Source organism: Carassius auratus, unplaced genomic scaffold, assembly GCF_003368295.1.
Source record: "Carassius auratus strain Wakin unplaced genomic scaffold, ASM336829v1 scaf_tig00215034, whole genome shotgun sequence".
NCBI lineage: Eukaryota > Metazoa > Chordata > Actinopteri > Cypriniformes > Cyprinidae > Carassius > Carassius auratus.
Window position 1 is genome coordinate 140,463 of NW_020527912.1, and position 19,076 is coordinate 159,538.

Consider the following 19,076-nt stretch of genomic DNA (forward strand, 5'->3'; position numbering starts at 1 on the left):
CGAGAAGGAGAAATGCTTCAGCAGTGGGCATGTACGTTCGTTATCTGGCTCTGCTGATTATCCGCACACATTTTACCCCGGCCTTTATTTAAGACCGGCCTTTATTTGTCCGTTTTAACCACACCCCCCGGCCACTATAAGAGGCCTTGCATTTATTTGACTACCGGTTTTTATTTGGGGAAATAAGGTATGTAATGTCACAACTATAAAGTTTTTAAAATTTACATATGTAATTGTTGCATAAGGCTATACATTAATAAGCGTTTATTGATGAAAAAAAAAAAACGATTTAGTGTGTTTTCATTTACAATAGCATGAACCATGAGTAGTCGAATAACTCAAGTATTTTTTACATGAAAAATAAACTAAAAATCGGTAGTCTTGCAACCCCTGTACTGTACAACATTAATTAGTATTGGTAAGTTTAAGGCTATCTAGGTGTAGACCTAAATAAAACACAATCTAACAGGTAGAAATTTTAATTAGAAACATCTAAACCTTTCAGAAGCAGCAAGTCCACCACTGGTCATGCACATCCTTTCCCGGAACAACATTGACAGCTAAGCCAAGAAACAGCTGATAATTAATTTATCAGCAGAGCTACTGCAAAGGATGTTTAGTGCTGGAAATCCATTTTTTTTTTTTTTGAAACTTCTGCTTCTTCATGGAGAGCGGGTCATGGTTGCCTAGCAACAGCAGAAGCCACTGGAGTTTGAGCGTAGAGTGCAGGCAACAGAGTGCTTTGGAAAAAGTTCAAGTTCAAGTTCAAGTTCAAGTCTGCTTTATTGTCAGTTCTTCCACATGTACAGTACATACATACAGAGAATCGAAATTGTATTACTCTCAGACCCCGGTGCACACAGATAACATTAACATTAAAGCCTAAAAATCTAGATCAAAATATAAAATGTAGATACTATACAATAAGGGAATGTTAAAAAAGACATATAATAAAATTAAAAATAAAGTTAAATGAAGCAGCGCAAGGCAAAAGGCTGTGCAAATCAATGAAGTGAACAACAGTGCAGATAAAAGATTATTTATTGCAAAAACAAAAGCTTATTTAGTCTGATTAAAGTGGCAAAGGTTTCAAGAGCAGTTATTTTATTTAACTGACTGATGAGGTAGTGGAATCATGTCAGTTCCATGGTGAATGAGGTAGTGAGCAGACCAATGCTGCACAAAGTGACTGGTGCATGTCATCGTATATAAGTGTGTGTGTGTGTGTGTGTGTGTGGGGGGGGGTTCATAGTACAGTGGTGCCTGGGGCAGAAGAGGGGAGGGGGGGTAAGTTCGGGAGTGAGTTCAGCTTCCTGACAGCCTGGTGGATGAAGCTGTCCTTCAGTCTGCTGGTCCTGACCTGGAGACTCCGCAGTCTCCTCCCTGATGGCAGCAGGCTGAAGAAGCTGTGTGATGGGTGAGTGGGATCACCTGTGATGAAGAGGGCTTTGCGACACCAATGATCTTCTCAGCTGCTCTCACTATGCGTTGCAGAGTCTTTCAGCAGGACGCGTTGCAGGCGCCGTACCACACAGTGATGCGGCTCGACAGGATGCTCTCGATGGTGCCTCTGTAGAAGGTGTACATGATGGGGGGCGGGGCTGTGGCTCTCGTCAGTTTGCGGAGGAAGTAGAGACGCTGATTTGATTTCTTGGCCAGTGCTGCTGTGTTTTCATTCCAGGAGAGGTCCTCTGTGATGTGTACACCCAGGAACTTGGTGCTGCTCACCCTCTGCACAGTTGCACCGTTGATGGTCAGAGGAACGTGCTGAGTGTATGCTCTCCTGAAGTCTACAACAATCTCCTTTGTCTTCTCCACGTTCAGAGAGAGATTGTTGTCACTGCACCACTTGGCCAGGTGGCTCACCTTCCTGTAGTTTGTCTCATCTTTGTTGCTAATGAGACCCACCACAGTTGTGTCATCTGCAAACTTAATAAAAAGGTTGGAGTTGTGTGAAGTTTTGCATTCATGGGTCAGCAGAGTGAAGAGGAGGGGGCCCAGAACACATCCTTTGGGGCCCCAGTGTTCAGTGTGATGGTGCTGGATGTTTTGCTGCCGACCCGTACTGCCTGAGGTCTTCCAGTCAGAAAGTCCAACAGCCAGTTGCACAGCAAAGTGTTGAGCCGCAGTTGGATCAGTTTGTAAATTAGCTGTTGAGGGATGATTGTGTTGAATGCTGAACTGAAGTCAATGAACAGCATTCTGACATATGAGTCCTTTTTGTCCAAGATGTGTGAGTGCAGAGTGAAGGGTAGTGGAGATCCAGAGTCAAGAGAGTCAAGAGGCATTTATTTGTTGCCTCAATCCAGTCGGTGTAATGGCTGTATTGGGTGCTTCTGAGTGTAAAGTGTAACCACGTCTCAAAGAAACCCAGAAAGCAGCAGTTGCGAATCGGTCGAGGGGCTGGACTGATATGCAAACTGGAAGGGGTCCAGTGAGGGGGGGGGGCAGACTTGATGTGGTGCATGACTAGCCGTTCAAAGCACTTCAAGAGGATGGGGGTAAGTGCAACAGGACGGTTGTCATTAAAGCAGGATGGAGATGGCTTCTTCGGAACTGGAATGATGGTGGTAGTTTTAAAACATGTGGGAACAACAGCCTGACTCAGTGAGATGTTGAAAATGTCTGTGAAGACATCAGTGAGTTCCGCTGCACAGTCTCTCAGTACACGCCCAGGGATGTTGTCAGGACCCGGAGTTTTGTGTGCATTGATCCTGCTGAAGGATCTCCTCCCGCTGTCTGAGGTCAGCGTCATCACCTGGTCGCCGGGAGGAGGTGGAGTCTTCTGTGGAGTGGTGCTGTTTTGTTGCTCAAAGCGAGTGAAGAATGTGTTTAGCTCGTTCAGCAGAGAGATGTTGTTGTTGTCACAGGTTCGTGGTGGGGGCTTGTAGTCCGTAATGGTCTGTATGCCCTGCCACAGGTTCCTAGTGTCTCTGCTGCAAATTGTCCCAGTATGTTGTGTTGAAGCAGTCTTGAAGAACTTCTGATGATCCTTCTGGCCACACTTTAATCTATTTGTAAACTGGTTTGGCGACTTTAACGAGTGGTCTGTATGCAGGCATTAGCATGACAGTGATGTGGTCTGAGGCTCCGAGGTGCGGGAGGGGGAGGGCTTTGTAAGCTCCTCTCTGTGTTGTGTAATTCCATTGGTTCCCAGGACTTTTGAGAACTGGAGCTTGTAGCCTAGAATTTTTCTTTCTAAATTATGTGAAAATCATCTTGTTTACTCACTTACAGAAAACATTATATTTACATTTTCTAAAACACTTTTTGTTGGTAAAAGTCATATGCGAGTAGGTGTCAACAAGAAGACAAAGGCCTGCATAATGAGCTGCATAATTAGCCATTCAGTCAGCTGTGTGACTGAGAGGGAGGAGTTACAAGAAAGAATGTGAGGACAAAATAAATGTATAGATTTTTATGTTTGTAGTGTATTTAGAATATATTTAATTATTCCACTTCATAATTTAATATTCACTTGTGGGAGCAGTTAAACAGTTTTTTAGGAAAAATCAAAGCTTTACTCCAGTCACACAATCCTTCAGAAATCCTTTTAACAATCTGATTTTCAAAAAAAAAAAAATGTATTGTTAATAATAATAATAATAATAATAATAATAATAATAATAATAATAATGTTGAAAAGAGCTGAGAATATCTTTTCAGGTTTTTTTTTTTGGGGGGGGGGATAAATTGAAAGAACAGCATTGTTTGTTATATTTGTTACAGTTACATTTATTTGTTACATTTATATGATTTACGTCAAGCTGTTGAATGGTATAGTATTGTATATTGTTATTGAAACTTCATAATGGTCCACTTGTTTATACATTCAGTCAGGGGAGGAGTTACAAGAAAGAATGTGAGGACAAAATAAATGTATAGATTTTTATGTTTGTAGTGTATTTAGAATATATTTAATTATTCCACTTCATAATTTAATATTCACTTGTGGGAGCAGTTAAACAGTTTTTTAGGAAAAATCAAAGCTTTACTCCAGTCACACAATCCTTCAGAAATCCTTTTAACAATCTGATTTTCAAAAAAAAAAAAAATGTATTGTTAATAATAATAATAATAATAATAATAATAATAATAATAATAATAATAATAATGTTGAAAAGAGCTGAGAATATCTTTTCAGGTTTTTTTTTTTGGGGGGGGGGATAAATTGAAAGAACAGCATTGTTTGTTATATTTGTTACAGTTACATTTATTTGTTACATTTATATGATTTACGTCAAGCTGTTGAATGGTATAGTATTGTATATTGTTATTGAAACTTCATAATGGTCCACTTGTTTATACATTCAGTCAGGAATTATAGTTTGGAAAAAGTCTAACTAGTAAAATGTTTACACGTTATGTGAAAACTAGTACAAGTAAATATAAAAAGAGACTTACTCACGTTTATGATCTCTGCTCAATAATGCGCTTCATTCTTTTTTTTCTCAGGAAATCCAAATCTTAATTCCCGAGGTAGTCCACATCACATCTTTTTGGGGTGAATTATGTATTATTCCTCTCATCGCGAAGCAAACAGTAAAATAAAAAAAATTGAAGAACAGTCTCACTACATTGTCTTCTGTGAGTATATTCAAGGCACGCGCTTCAGTGAAACATTATGATCTGAATAATAGAGTGTTCAGCGCGGGGGCGTGGTAACATTAGAAGATAATGAAGGCAGGCGTGATAAATGGACATCGCATTGTTTTCATATGGATTACTTTATCACAGAATATTTGTTTTCGGCAGACATGCTAAGTTTAACCCTCTGGAGTGTAAGGGTATTTTGGGGGCCTGGAGAAGTTTTGTCATGCCCTGACATTTGTGCTTTTTTTCAGTTTCTTATAAATATCTAAATGGGTAAAGTCTAATCTCACTGTAATCAGCACAAACTTTGCTATAATAATATGTGAAATGCATGTATGTACATGATTTTGTTTTTGAGAAAAAAATATATTATGCGTGGTTAGTGAAAAACAAAAAATGTTAAAACACTTGAAAAGGCCATAAAACACATAAAGAACAATGGTTCCCGGGATTTTTGAGAACTGGAGCTTGTAGCCTAGAATTTTTCTTTCTAAATTATGTGGAAATCATCTTTTTTACTCACTCACAGAAACCAATATATTGATTTAAATTTTCTAACACACTTTTTGTTGGTAAAAGTCATATGTGAGCAGGCGTCAACTACCATGAATATCATTGTGATTTACACCTGAGAAGACAAAGAGCCACATAATGAGCTGCATAATGAGCCTCTCATTCAGCTTTGCCATTGTGAGTGAGGAGTTACAAGAAAGAATGTGAGAACAAAATAAAAGTATATAATTTTATGTTTGTAGTTTATTAAGAATATATTTAATTATCCCACAACATAATTTAATATCCACTTGGGGGATCAGTTAAACAGTTTATTAGAAACAATCAAACAAATTGTTTGGCATCATAACTCCAGTCGCACAATCCTTCAGAAATCCTTTTAACAATCTTATTTTCTACAAAAAAAAACATTTATTGTTATTATTATTATAATTATTATTAATGTTGAAAAGAGCTGAGAATATTTTTCTGGGTTTTTAGGGGGAATAAATTAAAAGAAAAGCATTGTTTTTACATTTGTTACAGTTATCTATTTGTTACATTTATATTATTTACATCAAGCTTTTGAATGGTATAGTATTGTATATTGTTATTGAAACTTCATAATGTTTCACTTGATTATACATTTAGTCAGGAATTATAGTTTGGAAAAAGTCTTTGGTAAAAGTCTAACTAGTAAAATGTTTACACGTTATGTTAAAAGTAGTACAAGTATATAAATAAATAAAAAGAAACTTACTCATGTTTATGATCTCTGCTGAATAAGGTGCTTCATTCTTTTTTTTTTCTGAGGAAATCCATTTCTCAAATCCTCAACCACATTTTTGGGGTGATTTATGTCTTATTCCTCTCATCGTGAAGCAAACATTAAAATAAAAAAACTTGAACAGTCTGGCTGCTTTTTCTTCTGTGTGGGCGTATTCAAGCCGCGCGCTTCAGTTTGAATCTGAATAGCGCGTTCGGAGCGGGGGCGTGGTCACATTAGATATAATGAAGGGAGACATGAAAAACAGACATCGCGTTGTTTTCATATGGCTTTATCACAGAATATCTGTTTTCGGCAGCACTTAAAGTGTTTAGCTTTCTATAGATATCTCTCTCATATCTTTTTGTTGAGTATTCATGGATTTACAGTTCATTTTAATGACGTGTTTGTAAAAGAAGATCAGCGCAGACAAAGGCTGCAGACAGCACACCTTGTTTGTTATCTTTATTTTATAAGTGCACAACGTTTTGTTGTTATTATGTCTGCATGCAAAAGAAGTAGACCCTTTACAAAATCTATAAATTTAATGCACTTATTTGTATGATCAAACTGAAAGTGTAATTTAACTTCTTTTCGGGGTTATCAGGAGAAAATGCCTCATAATGCGTATACGAGTTAATCAACTCCAGGGGGTTAACTAGTGATCCATCACAACTCCTAGGTCTCTGGTTGTCCTGGAAGGAGTTATGGTTGACGAACCCAGCTGTGTAGAGAAGTTGTGATGAAACGATGGGTTAGCTGGAACCACCAGGAGTTCTGTCTTATTAAGGTTGAGCTGAAGGTGATGGTCCTTCATTTAGCTAGAAATGTCACTCAGAAAGGCTGAAATGCGAGCAGCTACTGTCGGGTCATCTGGTTGGAATGAGAAGTAGAGTTGGGTGTCATCAGCGTAGCAGTAATAAGAAAACCATTGGCTTCACTAACTGAGAGCAGGGCAGTCTCAGTTGAGTGGTCACTTTTGAAATTAGATTGGTTGCTGTCCAGGAGGTTTTTCTGTACGAGGAACCAGCCGTTGTCCGAAAAGAGGTTAGAGTGGAGCAAAGAGTGTCCGTAGTACTGTTTGTGTCCAGAGCTAAAAACTGAGAGTGTGCAGGAAGTGAGGATGAAACCACAGAAGACAGGCTAGATTGTGAAAGTGAGCGTAGGTTTTGTTGGAGTGTGTGCCGCTTCAGGAGTAAGAGCGAGGTTAGCAGTAATGAGGAAGTGGTCTGAGGTGTGCAGTGGAGCAACTTAAGAGTTGTCCAAATAGCAACAGCGCATGTAGATGAGGTCCAGTTGGTTGCCTGATTTGTGAGTCGCTGTAGTAAACACTCGCTTGAGATCAAATGAGGTGAGCAGAGTGTTGAAGTCAGCAGCCTGGGGTTTATCTAGGTGTATGTTGAAGTCACCAAGCAGTACCAGAGGAGTACCATCTTCAGGAAAGCTTAATAGCAGCACATCCAACTCCTCCAAGAAGTTTCCCAATTGACCTGGGGGACGATAAATGACCACAAATTGGATTTTAAAAGTGTGGATTACAGTAATGTCATGTGATTCAAATGAACCGTTACCTGTAGGTGATGGCTGAAGTTCAAATTTCCATTCTTTTGATGGAGACCATTACCTCCACCCCTCACAGTCATACGAGGAGTGTGGGAACAAGTGAAATTAGTGGAGAGGGCTGCAGGGGTGGCAGTGTCTTCATCCAAGCCTCAGTCAGTGCCATGAGGTTGAGACCGGAATGAGTAGCAATAGAAGACATGAAGTCTGCTTTGTTAATAGCAGACTGGCAGCTCCAGAGACCAACTGGAATAGAGAGCTAAGTAGTAAAGGTCAGAGGGACAGGCCGTAGATTTGTTGTTCCTTCGACGTACATTGCATAATCTCCGAGTATTATTAGTCTGGACATCAACAAAGGACATCTGATAGCACATAGTGACTACAAGTGACCTAAATAAGTATTTGAGAACAAGGTATACAAAATAAAGAAAGGGGAGAAAGCAATACTCAAGAGCCTTGTCGGTGTCCTTGCTCGATGGAGTCGCTGAAGAGGGACTTCAGGAGCCTGATCAAGACTGTTTGCAGCATGACGCCCGCTGTGACGATAGCCGTGTCAGGACCACTCCCCCCTTATCGACGAGGAAACTAAATGTTCAGTAGACTTGTTGCTTTAAATTAATAGTTGTTGTCATCGTGTAAAGAACAGAAACTGCTATTTGTTAATAATGGGAATCTTTTCTGGGAGCGTCCCAGGCTTTTTCGCGCTGATGGTCTGCACCCCAGCAGAGTCGGAGCGGAGCTGCTCTCTGACAATATTGAGCACCTGCCCCTTTGCCCTTTGGTGCCCAAAGGGCCCTTTTGTCAAAGCAAAATTTCCTCAAATTTTCTTTTTTTGTCATAACGTTTCCTTTTGTGAATACCTGCTCATGCCCAATCTAAATATTAGTAAAATTTTGAATAATAATTTAGCCGACAATAAGATGACCAACATGATGACCTTTGACCTGACGACGACGACCTCCGCACGCGCATTTTTTAATTGTCAGAGGATATTTTCAACACCGTGGAAGCTGGTAAGTGGTGTTTCATACTCAGCGAAGTGATTTTGATGTTTATTTACTTATTATTATTTTACAAGAACGACGTGATGTGAGAACATGCAGATATGTTGTTTATATTGCGGTGTGTAGCCTGTAGTGTAGGGTAACGTCAGCATGCTGTTGTAGGGAGAAACTTTTCATAGACATCGAGGGCAGAGGCGTCATGCCCATTCAAAGATTTCTGAGCCAAGTTGATTTTAAATGCAGCTTCCAAACGACCAAAAAGAAACCCAGCAGAATAATATTTTTTATATATTTTATATAATCACACTGTTGTGATTAGATCGTTCAGTGCAGCATCAGCTACTAAATTCAAATCTGTGTTCGCTGGCTGGCGCTGAGCCAGAGACGTTTGTACAACGCTTCATGATTACCAATCAACGGTTCTGTTGCGCGAATACAATGGCCAATCGGAGACGTGCAGAAGAGACATCATGAAACGCGCGGTTTATGTTCACTTACTCGCTGACTGAATTATTTAGCGAATTCTTTCTTCAGAGAGAGAGAGAGAAAAAACGATGTGCATAATGTAATGTAAAGTGCTTCAGTGATTGTAATGGTAGTTTTTGAGAGTGCCTGAACTCTGGCTAGACTGAATAAAAATGTTATTTGATAATGTAAATGTTCTTTACTGTCTGTAAAATGAAAGTGTTTTGTTATTCAATATATATTATTTACATTAAATACAAATTCAGTCGTATTAAAAATATTTTATGGCATGATGTGGCACTTAAGTAAAAAGTCAGGGTTTTATGTGTATTTAATAGATTACACTACCTTTCCATTTATTGATCAAATAGTGAAGTGAAAGTGACATTCATTCAGCCAAGTATGGTGACCCATACTCAGAATTTGTGCTCTGCATTTAACCCATCCGAAATGCACACACACAGAGCAGTGAACAGACACACACACACTGTGAGCACACACCCGGAGCGCAGTGGGCAGCCATTTATGCTGCAGCGCCCGGGGAGCAGTTGGGGGTTCGATGCTTTGCTCAAGGGCACCTAAGTAGTGTTATTGAAGGTGGAAAGAGAGCTGCTCATGCACTACCCCCACCCACAATTCCATCCGGCCCGAGACTAGAACTCACAACCCTTTGATTGGGAGTCCAACCCTCTAACCATTAGGCCACAACTTCCCACTAGGCCATAACAATCTATAAAGGTGCAGAACGCGTTTACTTACACGTTTGAGAATCGAGATATTTCCTGATATATTAAGCATGTTTGGAATTGTTTTGAATAAAAAGGAAAAATAAATAAAACATAAGCCTATATAAGTTATACAGTGCTTTCATTGCATGACTCAGTTGTTTGTTGTTTTGTACCAATATTTAAGGTGGACTTATTGATTAGGTGCAAGAATAGTAGTGATGGTTAAAATAATAGATTGATGATGAAATAGTAGATTGTGCCTTGTTCCTAGATGGACAGAGGCTGGAAAGTAATAGATCAGATGAGGAGATGGAGATAGAGGAAGAAAAAGAGGTAAATGTAGACGCACAAGTGACAGAAAGAGCAGGCAAGCAAGCCAGGAGACAGAGGCTGGTGAGAAAGAGGAAAATGTAGAGTGTTTTCTGTAGTTTTTACTATAACAGCTGTTCTTAATTATTGTGTAGAACAGAGAAGAAAAAGCCATCAGGCTGGGACAATTTAAGACATGTCAGTTTCTCATCCCAGAGCTATTATTAGGTGGATTTTTTTTCTTCCTTTTTTTCCTTTTAAACTTAAAATTGTCTCTTCTAATCTTTTTCTTTTTCAAAACTGCATCACAGCATTTGATGCTGTATCAATACATAATCATCCATATCAATACGCAAATCGGCAAGGAATGCATCACAATATATTGCTGTATTGCTATTTTGAACCGCGCTATTTAAAGCCTTGTTCCATGTGCCCCTTTTATACTTTGAGCACCTGCCCCTCCAAAGGTCTCTGCACGGCCCTGACCACCAGGGCCGTATGCAGAATTCGTAAAGGGCCGCACAGATGGGAAATCAAAAATTACCTGTATTACAGTGTATGATGTAGCTGTCCATCAGTGTAAACAATGTGCAAAGTAATTAAATCAAATAGTACACGATTTATAAAGTTATTGGCTTCTAAAGTAAGGAGTCGACTCTGAATCACTGAAACGAGTCGTTATAGATTTCAAATCTTTTGCCCATCTCTATGTACGTCACTAGGAACACTTTGCATTATAATCTCCGCCTACCGTCATGGGAGAAACGGAACTCTGACCTGCACCCCCCCCCCACACACACACACAGACGCTCTGGTTGGTGTGATAGCATCATGTCGAGGAGACAGTGTGTTTTAAATTTTAAAGGCAAGTTTGTTTTATTTTCACTTCCAAAGAATGAAGATCAGAAGAACCAATGGCTAAAATTCATTTTTACCACAATACCAGAGCAGTACAACAAATCCTTGTTGTGTTCACAACATTTCACTGATGACTGCTTTTCTAATCTCGGTGAGTACAAGGCGGGATTTTCAAAGTGTTTGGCCATAAAATAGGGTTCATTACCAACTTTATTTAGACCAACGAGCATATCCGAATCACAACGCGAAGTATGATTATGAAGTTATGTGTTTGTTTTCTCCCGAGCGTCTTATGAGTATGTGTGCTGTCGCCGCTGATCCTCAGTTACAAACACATCATTAAAATGAAGTGTAACTCCGTGAATACTCAACGAAGAGACATGAGAGATATATCTATAGAAAGCTTGACATGGCTAAGTGCTAAAGCATGCCACTTATTTAGTGAAAAAGGAAGTTGCTGTAACTTTAGGCAAGCAATGTCCGATCTTCCCCAAACTTCACACATGTGATAAGTGTTCTGTTCTGAACAAACACCCATGAACAAATTCAGTCATAGTCATAGCGCCACCTGCTGGTAACAGGAAATGACAAGGTTAACACTGTTATGGACTCCTAGGAACAAATTAAAAAGAGACAAAAAGTGTTAAATAGGCTGGCAACATGCTAGAAACATAATAAAACATGCTAGCAACAATTAGCCAAGTGTTAAAGCATTCTACTAAGTCAATGATAAAGGAAGTTACTGTAACTAAGGCAAGCAATGTCCGATCTTCCCCAAACATCACACATGTGATAATTGTTCTGTTCTGAACAAACACCCATGAACAAATTCAGTCATAGTCATAGCGCCACCTGCTGGTAACAGGAAATGACAAGGTTAACACTGTTATGGACTCCTAGGAACAAATTAAAAAGAGACAAAAAGTGTTAAATAGGCTGGCAACATACTAGATACATACTAATACATGCTAGCAACACTTAGCTAAGTGCTAAAGCATGCTAATAATGTAGTGAAAAAGGAAGTTGCTGTAACTCAGGCAAGCAATGTCCAATCTTTCCCAAACTTCACACGTGTGATAGGTGTTCTGTTCCGGACAAACACCCATGACCAAATTCAGTTATAGTCATAGCGTCACCTGCTGGTAACAGGAAGTGACAAGGTTAACACTGTTCTGAACTCCTAAGAATAAATTAAAAAATGTCAAAAAGTGTTAAATAGGCTGGCAACATGCTAGAAGCATAATAAAACATGCTAGCAACACTTAGCTAAGGCCTGGTTCACACGGGACGATTTTAAAATTGTCGGCCGATTTTCCAAACCTGAGAGACCCCACACACGGCGATAAAAAATCACGGGTCTAACAGTTTTGATCGTTCAGTGTGTGGTGTGCAGCCACACGGCAATATCAACACATCACACACGAACCGATTTGACTCCCGAGCATTCTCGTGTCAGACGGGAAATCTCGCAAAATCCCTCGAGATCAAACGTGACTTTCATGCTAGCGATGGGTAACGTTACTGTAGATAAACATTACCTGGTATTTCAAGTGCAGCAGCAATTTCTGCCCAGTTCCTCTCCTTGTCATTTCGGTTGTGATAATCTTTACACGAAACGTTGTACAAACATTCCCTGTGTTGCCACAGGTCGACAAGTTGGTCCTCCATCTCCGACGTCCACCGGACTTTCTGGTGCGCCATTCCGCCGGTTGTTTTGATTTTGTTTCTGTTTCCCGGCACTTCCTCACCGCCTCGTCACCTCGCTTTCTGATTGGCTACACGCCACAGTCCACAGGCTGCGTTATCGTTTGTCCTCGGGGGACACCACACACGAGAAGAAATCGGGCCAAATAAATCCAACATGTTGGATATCCCCGATTTGAGATCGGAGCGGTCCCGACATTCTTCCGAGCAGAGGAGAGCGGTCTTAACACACCACACACGGCAGGAATATTTGATCAGATTATTTTACGATAATCGGAGCATCCTAAGATTGTCGGAAGGGGTGAATCGGGGCTAAAATCGGCCTGATTATCCTGCCGTGTGAACCAGCCTTAAGAGTTAAAGCATGCAACTATGGCATTGAATAAGGAAGTTGTTGTAAATCAAGCTAGGAACGTCCGTTCTGCCCCAAACTTCACACGTTTGACAAGAGTCCTGTATTAAACACATCAGCATGCCCGTATTCAGTTATAGTCATAGCGCCACCTGCTGGTAACAGGAAGTGGCATGGTTAACTCTGTTACAGACTCCTAGGAACATATTAAAAATGAAAACAAGTGTTAAATAGGCTGGCAACATACTAGATACATATTAATACATGCTAGAAACACTTAGCTAAGTGCTAAAGCATTGTCACGGTTGGTAAACCGTGATCTCGGGTTGTTTACACTTTGTGGTGAATTCTGTGTGTTCTGCGTCTGCACTGATTAGTTGTCGGCGTCTCCGTTAATTGTATCAGCAACAGCTGCCACTCAATACTCATCTCCTATATAATGGCTTGTCTCATGTCTTGTGTTTGTGAGATCGTTGTTTCATGTCGTTGTGTTTACCCCCGTCTGGCTTCTGTGTAGTTTGCGTTTGGATGTCTGTGTTTTCCCCAGAACCTCATCCACTCTCCGCACGATCACTCAGCCACGGACACTTACCTTCGGCTCTGTTCCCCGCAGTTCCTGTGCCACTCTCTCCTGCTGCCTCACTCCGTCAAGACCTGGACTCCTCACCTACACTCCACTACCGTCTGGATTTCTCACCATCTATCGTCTCCCTGGAGTGTTACCGCCTCATCGTCTTTGTGTGTCTTTGGACTATATCTCATCATCTCATTAAATCTTGTTAACTCGCTATTGTTTCCGGACTGTTTTTTCACCAGCCGTCACAGAACGATCTCACCCAACATGGAAGCAGCGAGCACCAACACCCTCACCGATTTCATGCACCATAGCGTCAAGAGAATGGATCAGCAGCAGGAGAGCATCTCGAACACCGGACGCGCTGTCCAAGCACTGGTGGCACAGGTGTCCGAGCTCACCCAGCAGATCCATCAGCTCACGTCTCCCACTGCGCCCATCGCCCCGCCTGCGCCGACCGTTCCCCCGGGGATTCCACAGGACCACTTCCGGCCTGAGCCATGACTTCCAGCACCGGAGAGTTACGCTGGTGAACCAACTTATTGCAGAACATTCCTTAACAAGTGCTCTATGCATTTTGCCCTGCAGCCCCGCACTTTCGCCGCAGAATAATCCAAGGTAGCGTTCACGCTCACACTTCTATCAGGCAAGGCTCCCTTATGGGGAACGGCGGTGTGGGAGAATCAACATCCGTGCTGTTCCTCGTTCCACCTCCTATCTGAAGATTTGAAGAGAGTTTTCGACCGGGCCGCGACCGGCAGGGAGGCCGCCCATCGCCTCTCGGAACTCCGACAAGGACATTCATCTGTCACCGAATATTCCATCGAGTTCCGGACCCTGGCGGCCGCGTGCCAGTGGAACGAGGTGGCGCAATGGGATAGATTCCTGCATGGGTTATCCGACCGTGTTCAGCAGGAGATCCACCTCCTCGAGCTGCCCCCTACCCTCAACGAACTTATCGACCTGGCATTGCGGGTGGAGGCCAGGTTTAATCGCCTGGGCCGTCAACACAGTCCTTCCAGACTACCCTTCTCTTCCAGTAGGGGGCGCTTGAGTCGAGAGAACACGGTCGGTTCTGTCGACGATCACGAGCCCATGCAGGTGGGTCGAGCTCGGCTATCCCGGAAGGAGAGGGAAAGGCGGAGGTCCCAAGGACTATGTTTGTACTGTGGAGGCTCTGATCATAACAACTACCCTTGCCCGGTAAAAGAGTCAGCCCGATAGTAAACCTGAGGCTACTATCAGGTGGGATCTCCGCCGAGAAGTCCTCACCCACATCATCGACCCTCCTTCTGGTGAAACTGCGGTGGAGGAATCAACATCATGAATGCCAAGCTCTTCTGGACTCTGGAGCCGAAGGTAATTTCATTGATTCTTCACTTGCACATCACCTGAACATTCCTGTCCTACCTGTGTCTCTCCCCATCCATGTCACCGCACTCACTTGTTCCTGTGTCTGTCTTTCAGAAGGAGACCATGGCGTTGCCAAATGTGCCCGTTGAGTGTCTGGACCTGAAGTAAGTGTTCAGTAAGTCCCGGGCTGCTTCTCTTCCTCCGCATCGTCCCTACGACCGTGCCATAGACTTAGTGTCAGGTAAATCTCCGCCTAAAGGCAAGTTATGCTCTCTTTCTATTCCTGAGAGGGAGGCCATGGAGAAATATATTTCTGATTCCCTAGACTCTGGGTTCATCCGTCCTTCCTCATCTCCAGCGGGGGCGGGGTTCTTTTTTGTGGGTAAGAAGGATGGTTCTCTGCGACCTTGTATTGATTACCGAGAGCTGAACAACATTACTTTTAAGAATACTGATCCATTACCACTCATGTCTTCAGCTTTCGAGAGGTTGCAGGGAGCATCTGTATTCACAAAATTGGATTTACGCAACGCAATCATTTGGTCCGCATCAGGAAGGGGGATGAATGGATGAATGGAAAACTGCCTTTAATACCCCTAGAGGGCACTTTGAATATTTGGTTATGCCGTTCGGGCTCTCCAACTCGCCCGGGGTTTTCCATGCACTCGTGAATGACGTGTTGAGAGATATGGTAGATCAGTTTATATATGTTTACCTGGATGACATACTGATTTTTTCTTCATCTCTCCAGGAACATGTCCAACACGTCAGACGAGTGCTCCAGAGGTTATTAGAGAATGGGCTTTTTGTCAAGGCGGAGAAGTGCGTATTCCATGCACAGTCGGTCCCCTTCCTAGGGTTTATCGTGTCGTCTGAGGGAATGCGAATGCACCCTGACAAGGTAAAGGCTGTGATAGATTGGCAATCTCCAGATTCCCGTAAGTCCCTACAGCGGTTTCTGGTGTTCCCCAATTTCTATCGGCGTTTTATTCGTAATTACAGCCAATTAGCCTCACCTCTGACAGCCTTGACCTCCCCCAGTACTCCGTTCAGGTGGTCTGACGCAGCTGAAACTGCGTTCTCTAACCTGAAGAGCCGCTTTGTTTCGGCTCCCATCCTTGTCGCCCCTGATCCCACACGGCAGTTCGTGGTAGAGGTCGACGCATCAGAGGTGGGGGTAGGAGCAGTGTTGTCCCAACGTGCTGTTTCAGATGATAAGGTCCACCCTTGCGCGTTTTTCTCTCATCGATTATCTCCTGCCGAACGTAATTATGACATTGGCAATAGAGAGTTGTTGGCGGTCAAATTAGCATTGGAGGAGTGGCGCCACTGGTTCAGGGGTTCCCTTTATTGTTTGGACCGATCATAATAATTTAGAGTACATTAGAACTGCTAAAAGACTCAATTCCAGGCAGGCTCGGTGGGCACTTTTTTTCGGGCGTTTTGATTTTACCCTATCGTACCGCCCGGGTTCCAAGAATGTTAAACCCGATTCTTTGTCACGTCTTTTTGATCCCTCCGCCCGTCCCATTACTGCCGAGTGTATTAGTTGTCTCAGCACTCATATGGGAGGTCGAGTCGAAGGTCAAGACGGCCTTAGAAGGGGTAACGCCTCCGTCCGGTTGCCCACCGAACCGCTTATTTGTGCCGGAGGAGTTAAGGTCCGAAGTTGTCCGGTGGGGTCATTGTTCCAACATGGCTTGTCATCCAGGGATAAGTAGAACTAATGGGTTGGTTAGACAATGATTCTGGTGGCCACATATGGCTCGCGACGTCCGCGATTTTGTTTTGGCTTGCTCAGTTTGTGCCAGTGGTACGTCATCTAACCGACCTCCTGATGGGCTCCTTCAACCGCTGTCTGTCCCTTCGAGACCCTGGTCACATATCGCTCTAGATTTTGTTACAGCCCTCCCGCCCTCTAATGGCATGAAAGTCGTTTTGACTGTAGTGGACCGGTTCTCGAAGGCGGCACATTTCATTCCCTTGCCCAAATTACTGACAGCCAAGGAGACAGCGATTACTGTTTTAGATCATATCTTTCGGCTCCATGGCCTCCCGGTAGACGTGGTTTCAGACAGGGGATCCCAGTTCATATCCAAATTTTGGAAGGAATTTTGCAAGTTATTAGGAGCGTCAGTTAACTTGTCGTCGGGTTATCATCCCCAAAGCAACGGACAATCTGAGCGAGCCAACCACGATTTTGAAAGGACGTTGAGATGTTTGGTCTCCAAGAATCCTTCTTCCTGGAGTCAACAACTCTCTATGGTGGAGTACGCCCACAATTCATTGCCAGTGTCAGCTACGGGCCTCTCTCCGTTCCAGTGAAGTGTAGGGTACCAGCCACCAGCGTTTCCCAGTCTGGAATCTGAAGTCGCGGTCCCCTCCGCTCACGTGTTTGTCCAGAGGTGCCACAGCACTTGGACCAGAGCCCGTGAGACTCTGCTCCGGGTGAGGGAGCGCACTAAGGCCAAGGCCGATCGCCACCGGTCAAAGCCTCCCGTCTACGTCGTGGGTCAAAAAGTGTGGCTTTCTACCAGTAACATTCCATTGCGATCCGTTTCAAATAAACTAAGATCATTAGTCCGGTGACAGTCCACCTCAAACTACCTCCTGCGTACAAGAAGATACATCCCGCCTTTCATGTGTCCAAAATTAAACCCGTGTTTTATGCACGTATTAATCCGCCTACTCCGGTTCCACCGCCGCCGCGTCTCGTAGATGGGGAACCGACATATTCGGTTAATCGTATTCTGGACTCGAGACGGAGGGGACGAGGATTCCAGTATCTGGTGGACTGGGAAGGTTACGGTCCGGAGGAGAGGAGTTGGGTACCTGCTAGGGACATATTGGATCACTCCCTTATTGATGAATTCAATCAGCAGGTAGGCCCTTCTGGGAACTCCAGGAGGAGTTCTTAGAGGGGGCGGTACTGTCACGGTTGGTAAACCGTGATCTCGGGTTGTTTACACTTTGTGGTGAATTCTGTGTGTTCTGCGTCTGCACTGATTAGTTGTGGGCGTCTCCGTTAATTGTATCAGCAACAGCTGCCACTCATTACTCATCTCCTATATAATGGCTTGTCTCACGTCTTGTGTTTGTGAGATCGTTGTTTCATGTCGTTGTGTTTACCCCCGTCTGGCTTCTGTGTAGTTAGCGTTTGGATGTCTGTGTTTTCCCCAGAACCTCATCCACTCTCCGCACGATCACTCAGCCATGGACACTTACCTTCGGCTCTGTTCCCCGCAGTTCCTGTGCCACTTTCTCCTGCTGCCTCACGCCGTCAAGACCCGGACTCCTCACCTACACTCCACTACCGTCTGGATTTCTCACCATCTATCGTCTCCCTGGAGTGTTACCGCCTCATCGTCTTTGTGTGTCTTTGGACTATATCTCATCATCTCATTAAATCTTGTTAACTCGCTATTGTTTCTGGGCTGTCTTTTCACCAGCCGTCACAAGCATGCTACTAATGTAGTGAATAAGGAAGTTGCTGTAACTCAGGCTAGCAACGTACGATCTGCCCCAAACTTCACACGTTTGACAAGGGTCCTGTCCTGAATACATCAACATGCCCAGATTCAGTTATAGTCATAGCGCCACCTGCTGGCAACAGGAAGTGTCATGTTTAAAAATGTTATGCACTATTTCAACACAATAAAATTTGCCATTGTGTGCTAATCATGCTAGAAATATTTTCGAACATTCTAACAACACTTACTATGTGCTAAAGGATGCTATTAATACTATGAAACAGGAAGTTGTTGTAACTCATTTATACAATTCCCAATCTTACCCAAACTTCACATGTTTTATAAGAGTCCTTGCCTGAACACAACTAAAGGCCAATATTCAATTATAAGTATAGCGCCGCCTGCTGGCAACAGGAATGACTTATTTCATACTAACTTAAACATTAGATGTCTGATCTGCCTGAAACTTTGCATGTTTGGTGAGAGTCCTGGCCTAAAGACATTTACATGGCAATATTCAGTAATAATCATAATGCCACCTGTTGGCAGCTGGAAATGTGGCAAAAATATTTACTATTTTATAAGCATATGGCCCAACGTTCACTGTTCCTCCTATGGGCACCGGGTGGTGGTGAGCCCGGGTGCGAGGGCCCGTTCATCGCTGCTTGCAGCTTTAATTACATTTATAATTACACTGTTGACCCATACTTTACACCTTAACCCACCCTTAAACTTACCCATACCTCCAACCCTCTCCCTAACCTTACCCCATCCCACCTCAATAGCAGCAAAAGTGTTTTACAATACAATATGAACACAATAAGTACATTGTACTTATTTTTTTATGT